Source organism: Camelus bactrianus, chromosome X (assembly GCF_048773025.1).
Source record: "Camelus bactrianus isolate YW-2024 breed Bactrian camel chromosome X, ASM4877302v1, whole genome shotgun sequence".
Classification (NCBI taxonomy): domain Eukaryota; kingdom Metazoa; phylum Chordata; class Mammalia; order Artiodactyla; family Camelidae; genus Camelus; species Camelus bactrianus.
This window is the reverse complement of record NC_133575.1, coordinates 62695927-62710036: the sequence shown is the minus strand read 5'-3', so window position 1 is coordinate 62710036 and position 14110 is coordinate 62695927. Positions and strand designations below refer to the sequence as shown.

At 38.3% G+C, this 14110-nt stretch overlaps 1 protein-coding gene across 1 annotated transcript in view; it reads right to left on the bottom strand.

The window, feature by feature from the left end:
- The window catches only part of LOC123615576 (toll-like receptor 13), a 27772-nt gene extending 16213 nt beyond the window's left edge, over positions 1-11559 (bottom strand). Inside the window, 2 exon segments of the mRNA XM_074359656.1 lie at positions 10778-10953; positions 11168-11559. The gene's annotated coding sequence lies outside the window, so the exon portion shown is untranslated.
- Positions 11560-14110: the final 2551 nt, after the last annotated feature.

Below are 14110 nucleotides of genomic sequence, written 5' to 3'. Positions count from 1 at the left end.
GCACTGTTTTTTGTTTTTGTTTTGTTTTGTTTTGTTTTTGCAGCTTGATTTTAGGCTCATCTCAGTAATGTGATGCACAGAACCTTTAAAAGGGCTGGAATGGGGCAGAACCAAACTCTTCTGGCATTCAAAATAAGGCAAGGACTGTGAAGAACTAAGAACTTTCTGTTTGTGCACTATTTAATACAATTTTATGACACGGTTATTGTACTGCTATACTTAATTTTTATATATTTTAGAAAAATTTTATCTATGCTTACCATATTTTTGTGCATTTTTAATTGAAGTATAGACAGTTTACAATGTTGTGTCAATTTCTGGTGTACAGCATAATGTGTTAGTCATACATATACATACCTATATTCCTTTTCATATTCTTTTTCATTATAGGTTACTATAAGATATTGAATATAGTTCCCTATACTATATAGTAGAAACTTGTTTATCTATTTTACGTATAGTACTAAGTATCTGCAGAGCTCGAGCTCCCAATTTATCCCTTCCTATCCCCTGTACCCCCTATGCTGACCATATTTTATGAACCAAAACTCCAAGACATAAGCTAAAATTCTAAGCCTTTTTTCTCTTCCATCCTATGCACATGGACCACACACTCTCACCAACCACACTACATACAGTGATTTCTCAGCATGTCTCACCTCTCCCATAACACTGGCCCAACCCACTACTTGGTTAAAAAACATAATAATAATAATGAAGTTTTTGTAAAACTGAATGTACATGGGAAAAGGATTAGAAGGACATAAACCAAATGTATAGCATTAAAGATTTCTGAATGGTGGTAATACAAGCCATTTTCATTTTCCTGTGTTTGTAATCTATATTGAATTCAATTAATAGCCCACTATCCACTGTTACTCAAGCTCAAAGCTTGTTGCTGAGCACTGAGCCACCACCAGGCTCCTGGTCAGTTACCCACCAGCTGGAGTTCCTCGTGCTCCTGGAGGAAAGCAGAAATGAACTGAGGGGTCATGGAGCCCAATGGAGAGGGGCAGGGTAAGAAATTTTCTGTGTTGCTGAGGGAGCTGCAGAGATCCTCTTGACCCTATCAGTGGGGCTAGAACCATGTCTAAATTTCTGGGCCATTTCAGCAAAATCCAAGAGGGGACTTAAAGCTACTATGTAGTTCACTGAGGCATAATTTCACTTGGGCAACAAGAACCAGTGCTGGGTGGAGTTGGAAATGAAAATGAGGGAAGCCTGGGGATTGGGGAGGGGGAGATGTAACTCAATAATACTGGAGAAGTTTGACCTCAAGTAACAAGGTTATGCAAGAGGCTGATTCAGAAAACCATGGTTTACTTAGTTCCCAGTTACTAGGGAGCTTTCAGAGCAGATGGAGCTTTGGGAACTTTAGCCTTTCCCATCCAGAAGCTAGGCTAGCTGCTCTTAGGCGAGAAAGTAGGGAGTAGAAGTGTGACTCAGGCAGAATAGAGCACAGGCTACCACTGCCCTTGACTTCCATGGATGAAGTTGGAAACCCAGCTTGCCAAAGATGGACCCAGAAATTCCACTAACAGGTGCCTAGATGGCCACCCATCTGCTCCTTTCCTAACAGAGACTGTCTTGCCCTATGGCTTAATCTATCCTGGGATCATCTGCTGATCCTAGCCCCAGATATAACTCACTGACCTTTACTGCTAATCTAGCCTTAAAAAGTAGTTAGAAACTTGTTGTATATCTATTTTATATACAGTAGCTAGTATCTGCAAATCTCAAACTCCTAATTTATTCCTTCCCACCCCCTTTTCCCCCGGGTAACCATAAGTTTGTTTTCTATGTCTGTGAGTCTGTATAGCACAGGAAACTATAGTCAATATCTTGTAATAATGTATACTGAAAAAGAATATGATAAGGAAAGAAAAGAAACAACCTAAGTGCCCACAGATGGATGAATGGATAGAGAATTTGTGGTATCTATAGCACAGAATATTATTTAGCCATGAAAAGGAGCTCCTGCCATTTACAACAGCATGAATGGACATAGAGGGCACTATGTTAACTGAAATAAGTCAGACAGAAAAAGGCAAATACCATATGATCTCACTTATATATGGAATAAAACAAATAAAAAACTTGAACTTATACATTCAGAGTACAGATTAGATTGGTGATTGCCAGAGGTGGGGGTGGGGGATGTGGAATGGGGGAAATTGGTTCAGGGGTTCAAAAGGCACAAACTTCCCATTATAAAATAAATCAGTCACAGGGGTGTAATGCACAGCATGGCGACTATACTTAATAATATTGTATATTTGATAGTTGCTGAGAGTAGATCTTAAAAGTTCTTATGATAATAAAAATAAAATATGTAACTATAAAAAAAAGTAGAGAATCTCAGGGGGAGGGTATAGCTCAGTGGTAGAGCATGTGCTTCACATGCTGGATGTCTTGGGTTCAATCCCCAGTCCCTCCATTTAGAAAATAAGCAAAAAGAAACATGAATAAAGTATGCATTTTATTAAAAACATAGAGAATCTCAGAGCTGGGAGGGACTTCCAAAGCCCAGCAAGAAGGCATATGCATAATACACAACAGACAAATGCTGAGCCTATTTGTCAAGGTCCAGGGAAAGAGAGTCCACAACCCTCTAAGTTTATACAAGTATTTGTTTAGCAGTTCCTCACAGTCCTGATCTTCCAGCCTTATTCTCTGCAGTTTAAATTTACCCCTTTGTATTTGGCTTTTCTAGAAGTGAATAGAAGCTGTAGCACACAGGACCTACCTAGCATAAAAGTAAAAATGACACATGCCTATAAAATAAGATATATTGGGGACAACAAGACAACCTAAGGGATTCTTAGGTTATGTTCTGAGCAGAAAGAAGAAAGAAGGTGACATAATAAAGATGATTATATATAATTTATTGACCAAATTAGGACACTTTCGAGAGTGAAAGGGGCATCAAATATAACAGGCATTAATTGAGCTGAAGCAGGCTGCAACATCTAGTCACCCTGAATATAAGATAACATATAAGATAACAAAGAGAAACCCAGCCTACTCAATTATATTTTCTTTATAGTTTCCAAATCAAAGCAACAGCAATCAACATTTTCAAATTGGAGGGGATAGAATAAATATTCCTAAGAAGGAGCTGAGTGCCAAGATAGTTGAGCTATTGGTAAGAGAATGTATATCTGTTTTAAATTCATGTGTTAATGTGTTTCCTACACATGTGTTGAGTACCTACTTTGTTTCAGCTACTGTTCAGGGTGCTGCTCATATCAACGAGATATATAGGTCATGGTCCCAAGCCTGGAGCAATAATTTATGGAGAGGTGGATTCATATACACAAGTAAGTAAGGCTACACGAAAGTAAACACTTAATATAGGAATAAAGAAAATGCTACAAGAGTTGAAGTTTCCAAGCCCAGATCAGTAACATTATAAGATATTAAAAGACTTTATAGACATAATTTTGAAAAAAATTACTTTAGGTAAATCTTTAAGAAATTATAAAGAACTAAAGATTTTGTTCAGTGGAACAACTATTGAACAAAATTGCTGCTCAAGCAGTTAATAAATCTTGGATTAAATGAATGAAATGTTCCTCTGGTCAGACCATACCTAGAACTTTTCTGTTCACCATATTTTAAATGAGTCATTGACTAATAACCGAAAACTTCCCCGACTTGGGAAAGGAAACAGTCACCCAAGTCCAGGAAGCACAGAGAGTTCCACACAGGATCAAACCAAAGAGGAACACACCAAGGCACATAGTCATCAAATTGACAGTAAAGGATAAGGAGAAAATATTAAAATTAGCAAGAGAAAAGCAACAGATAACCCATAAGGTTATCAGCTGATTTTTCAGCAGAAACTCTACAGACCAGTAGGGAGTGGCATGATTTAAGTGATGAAAAGGAAAAACTTACAACCAAGAATACTCTGTCCAGCAAGGCTGACTTGGTGGAGAAATCAAAAGCTTCACAGATAAACAAAAGCCAAAAGAATCCAGCACCACCAAACCAGCTTTACAACAAATGTTACAGGACCTTCTCTAGTAATCAAACCATAAGAAAAGAAAACAAAAAGAATAAAGATTTTTTAAAAAGACCTACAAAAGATTGCTCTGGCAGTTCGGGGTCTTTCATGGTGCCATATAAATTTTGGAATTTTTTGTTCTAGTTCTGTGAAAAATGTTATAAGTACTTTGACGGGGAGTGCATTGGATCTGTAGATTGCTTTGGGTAGTATGGCCATTTTGATAGTGTTGATTCTTCCAATCCAAGCGCACAAGATATCTTTCCTCTTCTTTGTATCATCTTCAGTTACCTTCATCAATGTTTTACAGTTTTCAGAGTATAGGTAACCTCCTTTGTTAAGCTTATTTCTTGGTATTATGTTGTTTTTGATGCAATGGAAATGTTTATGTCAGTTATGAAATTCTGGTTTTTGAAGTGGAAAAAAAAGTGAATGAAAGGCTGCAAATGGCAAAATGTCCTTTCTTGTGGGTGAGTTGTATTCCATTGCATATATGTGCTGCATCTTCTTTGTCCATTCATCTATTGATTTGCATTTGGCATCCTTCCATGTCTTGGCAATTATAAATAATATTGCTGTTAATAGTGGGGTGTATGTATCTTTTTGAATTAATTCTTATTTTGTGGTTGGCTTTATTCTTTTGATAATGTGTAAATTTTTAAAAAGATAAAGCACTAAACATTCTTAGAAACAATGAACAGTACATATATGTAAATTTTTAAAGATATATGCAATATATTGTGTATATGTATTTATGTGCAATATATTGTATATGTGCAGTCAAATTGTAACAATTCTACCTAATAAAACTGAAAACTGAAAAAAATAAATAAATGAGTCATTGACAAAATGGGATGGGTATCTACAGGAGGGTGACTACCATGGTGAAGGATCAGAAAAGCAAGTCATATATATATAGAGAGAGAGAGAGAGACAGAGAGACCATTACATTCCAGTTTATGCCTATTCCTATCATCCCATCCAATTATTATCCAATTACACTTTCAAAAGTATTCTGGTCTGAATGATAAATTATATGGTCACCCTACATATGTATAACTAATATTTATTAGTGCCATTTATTATGTGATAATGTTTGTCATACAAGACCTTACTTAATCCTTATCACAACCCTATGATATAGGTGTTACATCGTTATTCTAACTTTATGGATGAGGAGTCTGAGTCTCTGAAATTTTACATATATGGCCCTAGATCATAAAGGTAATGAACAGGGCTGACTTTTTCATTAGGCACAGTAGGTACAGTGCCTACAGCCCACAATACATTCAGGGGGCCATAAAAATATTTTGTCTCTGTAGAAATCAGATGAAAAAATGAACTTTAAGGGTAAAGGAAATGTTTTAATATATATTAACATATTTGACTTTATACCAATACAGTTTTAAAGTCTGATTTCTTGTAGGTTTTTTCTTTTTTTTAATAGAGGAAGGGGTCCACAAGGTAACAGTGCCCAGGGCCCCTGAAAGTCATATTGTGGCCCTGGTAATGAGTGGCAGAACTAGAATCCAAACCCAGAGCCCACACTCTAACTGAAAACCAAAACAGCTGAGGGAACAGGAAGCAGGCAGACTCAGAGCATCATCTGGCTATCATCAGCTATTTGGGGGGGGGCAACCATAAGAAAGAAAGCTCTTCTGTGATTATCTGATGTTTCTTTCTTGCCCTTCTGCCTCAGCTGTGCTTGTTGAAATTTCACCGAATCTTCAAGATAGAGCTTAGTTGTTACCATCTCTATGATGCCTTCCCTAACTCCCATCCTTGGAATTAGTTTCACTTTCTCCTGTACTCCGGTAGCTCATCTTTATATTGATTTTATTTATATTATATTACATATACTATATATATATATATATATATAATAGCATGTAATATAAATTTTATCGTAGTTATAGCATGTACCACATTCTGCCATTGTATGCATGTTTGTCTCTCTTAAGAATCTGTAAGGAATAGGGATAATATCTTCCTTATCTTTGTATATACAAAATAGTGATTTAAACATACTATGGGCTCAGCAGACATTCACTGAGTTGATCTTCTTCCTTAGCTCACTTTAAAGATAAATTTCTCAACAGTCAGAGATGGTCCATATTCAACCTTTGAGATACTAGGCTCTAGACACTGAAAATGTTCAAGCAAGGCAGGGAGTACATAGAGGGGATTCCTGTTTTGGTTGGAAGTTTGGATTAAAAATCCTTTAATGGCCTTTCCAACTCTGAGTCTATGGTTTTCAAATTCTGTTTGCAGCCTTGAGGGGCAGCACAATATAGTGGCTGAGAGTTTGGGGTCTGGAACCAGACTGCCAAAGTTTACCTCCTGACTCTGCCACTTGTTGACTTTCTGGATTTGGGCAAATAGTTCATTTCTCAGACTGTTGATTTTCTTCATCTGTAAAATGGGGATGACAATTGTTCCTCTCGCATAAAGTTGTTGAAGATTAAATGAATTAATGTGTGGACAGTACCAGCACATGGCACAGAGTAAGAACCATACAAATGTTTTTTAATAAGTAAAATAATTACATTTATGGTTGCTCCTTTGGGCCACCTTCATTTTTTTCCATTTATATTTTGAAATCCAGAGCTGAAGCTTTAAAAGGCATGGACCAAAATATAGCCCAAAGGAAGTCTGACTTCCCAACTAGTTATGTGTGTTACATATGTATCTGATAATGTGACCCCCCCCACACACACACATCATGCATGCCTTTTGGGCAGATCTCCAAGGATCTTCTTTTGTCAATCTGAAATTTCAGAACCCTATTTCAGAACCCAGGGAGTAGTAGGGCCATCCTAGCTCCTTTCTTAATTCCTTCAGTGTTGGCATTGCAGTAGCAAGAAGGACTGCTTATCTTTTGGATATAAGATACACTTTCTGGTTTTGCAAACAGTCAGAAAACCATTTTCTGTCTGGAGCAAATCATGTGTCTCCCCTGCATCTAAAACTGTCAGTAAGAGCTCCCTTCAGCCTGGCTGGCGTCTTAAATAACAGCATTACTGTGAGGGTCTGGGAAATGACAGCAAGTCTGGTGATTGTAAAAGAGCAAAAGCTCCCTCAAAATAGACATACTTGAGTTCAAATCCTGCTTGATATGGTGTCTCCCTTGGAAAGTCACATCATGTAAGCTCAATCTTTTCTGTAAAAGGCAATAAGAATCTCACAAGGTTATTGAAAGGATTAAATATGGTGACATAAGTAAAATGTTCAGCACATAGACCTTCAATTAATGTAACCAAATTAGCCTGTGTTCAACGTGAAATTCCCCACATGTACATAAACATTGCCCTGTTTCTATATACCCCTATTATGACATGAATTCAAGAGAAGATGTGAAATAATGGATTGACTTAACTGCAAACAGAAGTTCACATTATCTCACTGCTGCTCCAGGATTCAATATTTACATGAATGAAATAATTTTTCCTCCTGAAAACCACTTTCAAACCACTTTTAAAATAAGTGTGATGAGTACAGACTTCTCCCCACAAAAATTTCTCTGTGTTAATAGATGTGGTTTTATTGTTTTGTGCATTTCATACATTGTCAGATATGGCTAGTTTCACGCATTGGTCCTTCCCTCACCCATGCCTACCCCTTTCACACTCTGGGTAATGGAAGTCATGAGCCCCACTTTCTAAAATGGAGAAATGAAAGGAAAAGAAGTGCCTGATCTGAAGTCATTGCCTATGTGACTAGTGGAGTTGGGAATAACTGGGAGATGAAGAAAGAACTGAAGGAACCAGAGATGTCTCGCTTGAAATGGAGAATATTCATGGACTACGGGAGCTGTATTTTAGCAACCACAATCCCCAGTCACTATTTTCTGCAGAGCTTCTTCTCCCAGGCCTCAATATAGGAATTCTATACAACCAACTGCTTCTTCTAGACCTTTAAGGGAAGAGAAAGGGGGAACCAACAGGCAGAGGCCCTTTAGCTTCCCTACCAAGAAACACAGGCATCACTCTCTACCTAGGCCTCGATTCCATTACAGAAACAGGCCCTGAACTAGTAAATGCCATCTCGTCCTAAACTACAACCTATAATCCAGACAATGGATTGGAAGGTCCACAACAAAAACTTAGCATAGTCCCTAGAAACTTGTTCATAAGGAGAGAATGCACTTGTGGTTCTCAGTCCTGCCTGAGCAACAATATCACCCAGGGGTTCAAAACAGGTATTTCCTGGCCTCCACTCCAGCATCTGTATTTTAAACAAATGCCCTAGGTGTGCAGCCAGGAATGAGAAGCCCTTCATCCAGTAGTTGTCAAGTCTGAACATGAATCAGAACCACCTAGAAAGCTTTTTAAAACACGAGTTGCTGGGCCCCACCCTGAGCTTTAGATTCATTTGGTCTGGAGAGGGGCCCAAGAATTTGAATTTTCCCCAAGTTCCTGGGTGATGTTAAAGTGACTGGTGGAGGGACCACACTCTGTGAACAACTGGCATTGCCTATCTGTCTGAGTTTGGCCTCGATGTCAAACAATTTCCATAGACTCTGCCTCAGTTTACCACTGTACCAAATAACTACTGAGGGAATTGGAGCTAGCCAGAACACTCAGTTATCAAGTCAGTCTCTACTGACCCTGCATATCAATCACTGCAAAAACAATCAGCTCACTACCCTGCCGAGGTCTCTGAGGCTAAACAGAGAATGTAACACACATACAGGCACCTCAAACCACCTGCTTTGTGATGTAAAATTTCCTGTCAACAACTCCTGAAGGGCAGGGCTGGCCCAGCAGGGAAAAGCAGTGTTTGACTGTCTCACTGGGGTCTACCTAACAGAGTGCAACTGAAGGTCCTGAGTCTCCATGCAGATATGTCAGCACCCAAATCAAATAGTTTTCTAGCAGGAGAGAATCATAACTCTGAGAACAGAAGACTCATCATGTCACATTTACAAAGATTCTCATGCCTCAGGAGAACTCTTGAGCTTCTTTTCCAAGGATGATGACCCCATTGCTTGTTTTTTAAATTTTTCCCCTTAACAGAGGCACTGGAGATTGAACCCAGGACCCTGGGCACGCCAAGCAGTCGCTGTACTACTGAGTTTTACCCCCCACCCCCAACCCCATTGCTTTTACCCTTGTGTCCTTCAGAGACATTCCTGAGCTTGTATACAGGGAGAGGGACTAAAGGACTTTTCCCTCTCAAACTTGGGGAAAGTCCTAGTGAAGGCTTTTAGAAAACACGATTTCATGACTCACAAAGAACCTGAGAGTATGACCCTCCCTCCTATGATAACTCTCCACATCATCTGCAAAAAGGCACTCTGACAGTCTCAGCTGAAAGTTTGCCACAAATTCAACTATACATAGCTTGTTCTTCTTATTATTTTAAAACACTCTGCTTTCTCTGTGAAACTAGCAGGATTAGATGCTTCCATTTCTACTTTTGTAAGTTTCTTGATAGTACTACTGTTTGTAAATTTGGCTGAGGATGGGGAAGATGAGAGCAGAGGTGATCCACAGTGCAGGCTCTAGTCTGAGTGGGCTACAAGACTTGATGCCCAGAAAAGACACCTCAGAATTACTTAGCACTTTCTGAAGTATAGTCCTGCCCCATAATTCTCTGTGAAGTTTTACAGAAGAGAGGAGGCCCAGAAAAGTAGCATGACTTTGCACTCAGCGAGTAAGTGGTTATGTATGACTGAGATTCAGATCCAAGCCTCTTGACCTCCACTCCAGTGCTCTTAGCACCTCAGCCCAGGTGGTGCAAATACATCTTGATGTCAGCTCCCTAAAGGTACTTCATAGACTGTGGGTCTTGGGGGTCTAAAGTGCTATCTAGGATTCTACTCCTTCCTTCTAACTCTTGGTACTTCTGAGGTGTGGTGACACCCAAACAAGAACCACTGTGGTGCACACAATGAAAACTAACTCTAAACTTGAGTTAGAGAATTATCTAGTTATCGTAGAGAATTTATTAGACTGAGAGTGGAAGTACATTTTTAAAGCACTGTGATGATTTGCACAGCATATTCTGCCCAGTAGTTACAGCAGCACCTAATTTAGTATGCACTTGGGGGTCCCAAATTCTTCTTTTCCCAGTTTCATTGTGATATAATTGAGATAGAATTTATAAATTCAAGGTGCACAACACAATGATGTGATATATGTAAGTATTGCAAAATGATTACCACAATATGTTTAGCAACATCCATCACCTCCCATAGTTACAAATTTTTTTCCTTGTGATGAGAACTACTCTCTTAGCAACTTTTAAATACACAAAATAGTATTTTTAGCTATAGTCACCATGATGTACATTAGAGCCCCAGAACTTGTTTATCTTATAACTGGAAGTTTATACCTTTTGACCACATACACCCACTTCCCCTACCTCCACCCCCTGCCTCTGGCAACCACAAATCCAATCTCCATTTCTATGAGTTTGGTATTTTTAGATTCCACATACAAATGAGATCATACAGTACTTGTCTGTCTCTGACTTATTTCACTAGCATAAGGCCCTCAGAGTCTATGCATGTTGTTGCAAGTAGCAAGACTTCCTTATTTTTTATGACTGAATTTTTAAAATTTATTTATATTAAAATATGGCCAGTTTATAACGTGCCAATTTCTGGTGTATAACATAAGGTTTCAGTCATACATGTACCTACATATATTCATTTTCATACTCTTTTTCATTACAGGTTCTACAAGATATTGAATATAGTTCCCTGTGATATACAGTAGAAACTTGTTTATCTATGGCTGAGTTTTATTCCATGCTTATACATACCACATTTTCTTTATCCATTCATTCGCTGTTAGACACTTAGGTTGTTTCTAGAGCTTGGCTATTGAATAATGCTGCAGTGAACATGGGGGTGCAAATATCTCTTCAGATTCCCAAATTCTTAGAGCTTCTTAAGTCATTGGGTACAGGTGGAAAGGTATAAGCAGTAGAGAACAAGCCTGGTGATAAGAAAAGAAATCCTGTGCCACTTCCATGTAATACAAATGTCTGTGGTGTAATTTCTGAACTAGTTACTTTGAAGAAAAAAATATTTTCTTGATCCCTCAGTCCTTAGTAAGGCCATGTTCTTGATACCATTCTGGGGAATGATTTCTTCCCATAATTCCCTGTATATTGCTGGAATGCAACCAAGGGTCAAGACAAGCAACATACCTGCGAGAAGCTCTCGGTACATATTCCTGCTGCTCATCTTCCTGTAGTCGGATTTCCTCTAAGAAACTTCTCTCTTGGGAAGCTCCAAAACCGCAGGATGATTGCTGAACTCTTAGGACATGTGACCAAAAGCAAAAAGCATTTTCTTCCTCTTTTGATTGCTCTCTCTCTCTTTTTCAGTAACTGAGGGAGTTTCAAATCCTGCTTAGCATATGTTGTGAAACAAACAGGTTTTCAGTGAAAAGATTTCACCTTCTACCCATCATAAATTCCTCCATATTTCTTGCTCCCTTGGAACTCTTAGGGTGGCTCAACTGGTTCATGCCTTGTGTTGGGAACAGTTCCAATCAACGAGACTGGAATTGCACATGTGTGCGTGACTGGAGTCCTCTTCTCCCCTCTTTCCTCACTGGAACTGGTGCACTTCCTCTTCAGCTAGGTCCCAGCTATGTTTGAGCATTATGGTCAGGCTGTCTCATCCGGCTTCCTTCCCATCTGACTCCTTTCTACCACAAAATTGGCTGCCTATTTGATGAGATTTCCCATGTTGTCCTACATTTTCTTTGGTTTGGGTGCAGAATTTGTCTCTCTCCTAATGATGGCCAAGAGAAGATGGAGAAGGGATTGAATCCTGAACCTGCCTCACTATCAAGAACTGACTTGAAACAATTACTAGAGTGTGGGAAGAAGAAACACGACAAAAACCCATTTACAAGGCCAGCCCTTGGCAAAACTGAGGAATGTCTAGCCAGGTCTTAGTTTTTTAACTTTAGTGTTTTCTCCTTCACACACCTCTAGAGTATCAAGGACCAAGATTGCCTTCTACTAAGTGTGTCACGCTCCAGAAACTTAGAAACCAATCTTCCTTTGATAGCCCAGTGCTCCTCATTTTTTAAGTACTAAAAGCACAAGGTTTAAGTAGAGGTGTTGCTCAGAAAAAGAGATAAAAGCAGAATAAAATATTTTGCAATAACATCAAAATAGGGAAAGGGTGAGATATCCCTGGACAAAGTCTTTTTTGTGGATGAGGAGACACCCCCTAGCAGGATCCCTAAGGTTTGTGGCAATGCCCTCTTCAGGGGAGGAGGGGACCATCTTTTGGCTTTTTCAAAACTCTCACTTATACTACTTACCCTCTGTTTTATAATAATAATAGCTAATGGCAAAAGTTAGAGTGCATTTAACATGTGCCAGACATTATAATAAGTGCTTTACATGTATTTATTCAGATAACAAGTAACTCTATGAGGTAAATTTTATTATTGTCCCAGTGTTTAGATGAGGAAACGGAGACACACAAAAATTAAATAAGTAGCTCAAGTTTACCCAGCCATTAAGGAACAGAGCTGTGGTGGTATCTCTATTCACCCAGGCACCAACGCAGCTTCTCTTGCTCCATGCACTTTCTGCTGGTGAGTTGGAATAATGTCTCCTCCTCCTTGGGGTCCTGGATCTCTCTTGCCCAAAGACACTGCCACCTCCTCTGGACAGAAGTGCTAGATGTTCCAGATATAATTTAGAAAAACCACAAAAATTATTTGAAAAATAAAAAGTCACATTAAGTGATACTACTCCTAAAATAGTCATCTCTCTGGGAGTACTATTCCTGGGAGATTTCCTCTAATAAACCCAGCAGCAAGACATTCTTCCTTTCCTTGCCATTCAGAGATGGCTTCTTTATGTATTTCTTTCTAGAAACCATTTGTGATCAGTTCTCCCAACTGAATAGCAAGAAAGTGAGGGGCAGAGTCATACTCTGGCTCATCATGTAAGTAATTTGTGGAAGAAATTCATGGTGCTAGTAAGTGCTATTTTTGTGGGCAAATACACTGGAATGCTGATCTGGACACTTTCTGCATTACGCAAGCTCTTCCAAACAAACAGCCTGAAACCAAGGAAGTGTGATGCTACAAAAAAGGAATTTATTTTTATGTACTTTGTTATCTCCCTAAAATGATAAAATAAATTCTTTTTTGTCAGATGCTTTTCTTAAATCAGTGCACAATTCCCTCCCACATCTCCTGGGTCTGCCATGAGGCCATCCAATTTCCCAGTATGCACTACTGAAGAAAATGCCTGAAGGGAGGAAGGAGAAGAGCACATGGCAAATTTATTTATTTTTTATATGTGCAAATTTGTCTTTTTAAATTTGTATTTATTGAAGTATAGCCAGTTTACAATATGGTGTCAATTTCTGGTGTACAGCATAATGTTTCAGTCACATACATACATATATTTCTTTTCATATTATTTTTCTTTATGGGTTACAAGATACTGAAATTTTTGTCTTTATTTTGATAAATTTTTTAACAAGGTTAAAAATTCTAGGTTGACATTTATTTATTTTTTAAAAAATTTTTACTGAAGTAAGTCAATTACAATGTGTCAATTTCTGGTATACAGCACAATGTCCCAGTCATGTGTATACATACATGTATTCATTTTCATATTTTTTTCATTAAAGGTTATTACAAGATATTGAACATAGTTCCCTGTGCTATACAGAAGAAACTTTCTTAAAATCAATTTTTATATATAGTGGCTAACATTTGTAAACCTCAAACTCCCAAATTTATCCCTTCCCACCTCCTTTCCCCAGTAATCATAAGATTGTTTACAATGTCTACAAGTCTGTTTCTGTTTTGTAGGTGACTTCATAGTGTCCTTTTTTTTCTTTTCCTTTAGATTCCACATATGAGTGGTATCATATGGTATTTTTCTTTCTCTTTCTAGTTTACTTCACTTCCAGGTCCATACATGTTGCTGCAAATGGCATTACTTTATTCTTTTTTATGGCTGAGTAGTATTCCATTGTACAAATATACCACAACTTCTTTATCCAGTCATCTGTCCATGGACATTTAGGTTGCTTCCATGTCTTCGCTATTGTATATAGTGTTGCTATGAACAATGGGCTGCATGTATCTTTTTGAATTAGAGTTT